The sequence below is a fragment of the Pectinophora gossypiella genome, chromosome 1, assembly GCF_024362695.1.
Source record: "Pectinophora gossypiella chromosome 1, ilPecGoss1.1, whole genome shotgun sequence".
NCBI lineage: Eukaryota > Metazoa > Arthropoda > Insecta > Lepidoptera > Gelechiidae > Pectinophora > Pectinophora gossypiella.
This window is the reverse complement of record NC_065404.1, coordinates 10,566,311-10,571,560: the sequence shown is the minus strand read 5'-3', so window position 1 is coordinate 10,571,560 and position 5,250 is coordinate 10,566,311. Positions and strand designations below refer to the sequence as shown.

At 36.7% G+C, this 5,250-nt stretch overlaps 1 long non-coding RNA gene across 1 annotated transcript; it reads right to left on the bottom strand.

Moving 5' to 3' along the window:
* Positions 1-305: 305 nt before the first annotated feature.
* Positions 306-3,867, bottom strand: LOC126366030 (uncharacterized). Its single transcript, XR_007566295.1, has 2 exons — positions 3,742-3,867; positions 306-554 (listed from the first exon to the last, which is right to left on the bottom strand). It is a non-coding gene; the product is annotated as an uncharacterized LOC126366030 (long non-coding RNA).
* Between the last annotated feature and the right edge of the window lie 1,383 nt (positions 3,868-5,250).

The window sequence follows — 5,250 nt, the reverse complement described above, 5'->3', positions numbered from 1 at the left end:
AGACGTCCTTGTACCGCAGATATTGTCCCCCACGTTTACGCTTTCCACTCGCTAGTTCGGAGTAGAAGACGAACTTTGGGAGTCTACAGTCATTCATACGGCGGACGTGACCGCACCATCTTAATTGACTGTCCATTACATAGATAGATATCATTTAAAGTAACTATAAATAATTAATTGTTCATTACAATTTATATAAAAGTAGTATTAGTATATTATAATTAAGATACCTACTTGATTATTAAAATTAACAAATTTAATGAAGTTGGATTTTTTTTTAATGACTAGAATGAAAATACAATAAATATTCAATTAAACTACTTCTTTAATTCAAAAGGTATTACATTTTGTTATTGTTAGATACAATACTAATTTCTTTTTTAACACTTTGCATTTTGGCGTGTCTTCAGTAATTGACAACCGTCTTCTCTTCGGCGTGTTGCACTGGTATGCTAATGCTGGCGGCTCCACGAGCTCTTCAAGTTCGCAGTCGCGAAGCCGTTTATTTTTGTACACCTTTTTCGGTGTCAGTACTTTAAAAGTACCTGATGAACCTAAAACGAAAAATAGTATGTATTAAATAATGTCGTGAATCTTATCTTCTTATCGTGGGTGGAATACCAGCCTCATCAACCCTAGTGTCAGGGTTATGATTGAGTCGCCAAAGGCCCCAAAAGATGAATGTAAAGCAAAGTTGTTGGAGATAACAATACCTAACATAAAGGAAGAAAAGGGCAATTATAACATTCATTAAAGTAGGTAGGTAACTAACGTATTAACGTAGCCATTTTATAAATATTAAAATGTGTATGATAAGTGATTCCTAAAAGATAGACATAGGTAGGTACTTATAAAAAACCACAATATATTGTTTTGTTATATCTCAAAACCATTAGGCAGCTTTTTCGATGAAAGCTCCCACTAGTCTTGATTTTTTTCGGACATAGATTGAACATCAGCGCTCAAAAAGTGGGACGCAAAGTTACTGTTAATATAGCGACGTGACAGTATTTCTCCGCGGTGCGCGATTAGGCGCCGAACTGGCAACATGCGAAGTGCGTGGTAAAAAGTTGCAAATATAGAAGCTCAAAGAAAAAAATATGTAACACTTCTTGTAAGTCATGACATTGGTGCTAATTCCTGTAAACACATCTAACTTTATTTTAAGTTATATCTGTCATTATTATTTTTTTCTTTTGAGATAGCCGCCAACAAACAGACGAGCGAATGGCGTGGGAGCTTTGTTTTATAATATTATTATAATGACAGATAGAATAAAAAAATAATAATGACAGATCTCTCAATGCGTCTTATCGGGGCTTCGGGGGATGCTAGGGCTGGTAGTTATTTCTGTCAGAGAATTAGCCTGGCGATTCAGAGGGGTAATGCTGCCAGCCTGTTGGGCACCTTGCCTCGATGTGACGCATTGGAGGAGGTGTTTTATTTATAGGGTGTGTTTGTTTTGTTTTTGTTTGAATAAATTGATTTTAATTATAATGACAGATATAACTTAAAATAAAATAAATAAAAATAATGATTAGATTACTGACGTGTTAAAGGCAACCAGACGAGATATAGAATGTAAACAAAGTTTCAGAGGTTCAAAACATTTATATTTGAATAAATTATCATAAAGTTCGAATTTTAATCGCTGTCGTCTGTACTAGACAAAGATGATTCGTCGGAAGAGTCCGAGTCAGCTGTGTTTATGATAAAACTATCTATCGTATTATCAATCATGTTGTCAATACTGTGTTTAAATCAACAACTACTCATAATACCAGCAAAAATCAAAAATAAAAGTAACAGAAACGGAATAATAAGAACAAAAATCTAAGTAGGTAAATACGGGGACGAAAAAATATGTATCACTTCGAACGCAATCCAAACAGAAATGAACATGTTCATAAAATGGCGGTCCAAATGTTGACAGCTGCAGTACCGACTGCTTTCCTGTACCTACCACGAAACACAACGACAGCTGTCGTTGACCAACTGACGCCATAACTGCGCGTACGAGTGATAAGGACAGAGATGATAATCCCTGGTTATCGCAATGTAACTCAGTAATGGTCCGTTTGTTTACGTTTTTGATCTCGTCTGGTTGGCCTTACTTTACGTACCTATATGATTTTAGGTAGCTACGCTGCGGTATAGGTTTTGCGTGAAAGAGCCACAAACATAGTAGGTACCTACCTACTTAAGTAAGTGGAATGATAAGGCTTTATTACCTACATTAACTCGATTCATCTGCCACACACGATGCGTCTGGTCATCGTGTGTACCAATGTAACCTACCTACCTATAAAATGTATGACGAAATCGTGGGTCGCCCACTAATGAACTGTTTATTATAACACTGCCCGATCCTGATGCCCGAGCCCGCGATCTCGACGCATCGCGTTTGGGTAGTTTAATAACCGCTATAATACATATATACCTATAAGCCCTGTAAGCGCGGTGCACTGTTTTGTACAAGATTGTAAACAACTACGTCTCAATTCCGTGTGTCGAGCAACTATAGACTTTATGTCATTATAAAGATAAGATCCATTCTAGCTTGTTGCGTTGCGCGAAGTCACGTGTTATTACGATTGTAGGTAAGTAGGTAGGCAGGTACCTACCTACTGGCTGAGTCGCGCAAACGCAAATGATAGGTACGTACGATGCGATGCGATGCGTAGTAGGTACCTAGGTATGTAGGTAAATCTGCCTGTATGTTTGTTACCCCTTCAGGCTTTAACAACTGGTTACGTTATGGTAGGTTACATTACCTACCATCTACGACAATCGCCGTCTGCGTAAAGTTGAAAGCGAAAAGCTACTTTTCTACCTATAGCTACCTAACTTACCTAGGTAGATACTTACCTATTAAGGTATTATAAACTGCTTATATACGTCCCACTGCTGGGCACAGGCCTCCCCTCAATCAACCGGAGGGGGTATGGAGCATATTCCACCACGTTGCTCCACTGCGGGTTGGTGGAGGTGTTTTTACGGCTAATAGCCGGGACCAACGGCTTAACGTGCCTTCCGAAGCACGGAATCATCTTACTTTTTCGGACAATCAGGTGATTCAATCCTGAAAAGTCCTTACCAAACAAAGGACAGTCTCACAAAGTGATTTCGACAATGTCCCCATCGGGAATCGAACCCGGACCTCCAGATCTTGAGCCTATCGCTCTAACCACTAGACCACGGAGGCTGTCAATTTGTCATTAAGGTATTAAGTAGGTATTATAGATAGTAGGTAGGTATCTTGGTATAGGTACAATAAAGTAATATTTTACGTCTTTAATTATTTTAAACCCTACAATTTATGTTAATACGGCTTTATTATAGTTTAGTTACTGAAAATGGTTCGGAATCGAGACGTCTATAGGCACCTATCGAACCTATCTATCATCACAGCCCGGACACTTCATACAAACAACCTATCAACTTTAAACATTTAACTAGGTAGGTAGGTACCTACATTAACTTGTCTACATCTAAGTAGTAGGTAAGTTGTAATTAGCTAGGTACCTAACATTTCAAAAAAACTCAAGGTCGGTAGGTATCATTCATGTAGGTAATAACTCACTATCACTATACTAAAACCCAATATTATGTAGATATTCAAGCAATAGATAGGTACCTAACCTACAATAAAAATTTGATTGTATTTGTATTAATTCAGTGGTAGGTAAGTACCTACCTACCCAATTGTAGGTAATAACTTGACAAATTAATTGTGCTTACCTGGTGAGGAAGTGCTTGAGCGATTTTGAACGTCTTGAGTCTGATATGGTTCTGGAACTGCACTTCTCTGGAGTCTTTTTCTATGACCAGTCTCATTTCGTACATACTTTATATTGAAATGGTCAATGCATAAATACCTTGACCGCAAATTTTCTGCAGGCAAGTGGGCAATGTTCATATTACCTACAAGAAAAGAATATAATTTTCAATAAAACATAAATAGCCTATAGATGTTCCACTGCTGGATCGCCTCTACCCTCAAATAACAGGAGGTAATCGTTTTGGTGGTAGCCCGGACCAACTATATAATTTCTGAAGCAAAGCTTACTCTTACTTTTTCGGACAATTAAGTGACTTAGTCCGCAATGTCATAACTAAACAAAGATTAATGGTTGGATCATGGTAGTGGTTCCCTGGAAGAAATTGCTTAAACAGGCCTCCCATGTGTACTGTAGTAGGTATGTTGCATAAATTTTTGTATGTTCTAACTGTTTGTGATCATTAAAAATATTTGATTTGTGATGAATAATCTCACAAAGTAATTTTGATAATATCAGAAACAGTACCCGGACCTCCAGATCATAAGCCTAATGTTCTAATCAATAATACACAGAGGCAGAATCTACTAAAACAGCAACTTTTGACATGTCTTATTAAGTTCTTGTAGGTACCTACCTATACATAATGTATGTATAGATTGTTACCTGCTGAAAGGTGGTCAGGTGTGAGCGAGACCAAGATACTAGGTATACCTCATTTGGGTTCCTGGCTTCTGTACACAGTCCCGATGTGTGAAATTGGTACAAAACTGTAGGTTTGGTAGATAGTAGTTTCTTAGGTATCTATTAAGACTGTATAAGAAGAAATAAATTAATGTTTTATTTTTATTTATTTTCATCTTAAATTAAAAGTAAATGTGTAAGTAGATATCTGGGGGGCCAAAATGGCTACATCAAAGCAATTCATCTAAGAAAGCAATATTGCTATTTGACATTTGTTTGCATCGCACACTTACTTTTATATGCACAAATGTGAAACTGCAATATTGCTTTCTTAGATGAATTGCTTCGATGTGGCTATTTTAACCGCCCTGGTCTATAAAATGTTCAATAAAACAGTCCAAAATTCAGCAATAATTATGTACTTGATTGACTTTTTTTAACTTTTGTCCCTTTTATTCCACAGTTCACTTGGAAATATAAATCCATCGCATACAGTATTGGTATATAGTAGGTACTTTACAAGTTTTTGACTATTCCAGTGCTTTAGTAGTTATAGCAATTGGTTCAGAATCTGGAGGCCCTGAGTTCCCAGTAAGAATATGTTAAAAATCACTAATTATGATTTTCAAGTTTGATTAGTATATCTATATGCCATGCTAAATTACCCAATTGTACAAAAGTTAATTTAATAATTCCAAATTGACATTGAGCACAATACCTAATTATATTATGTTCTTCAGACAGAAAAAACTGTTCTACTACTCTAAACTGTTGATCTCAGCTTGAG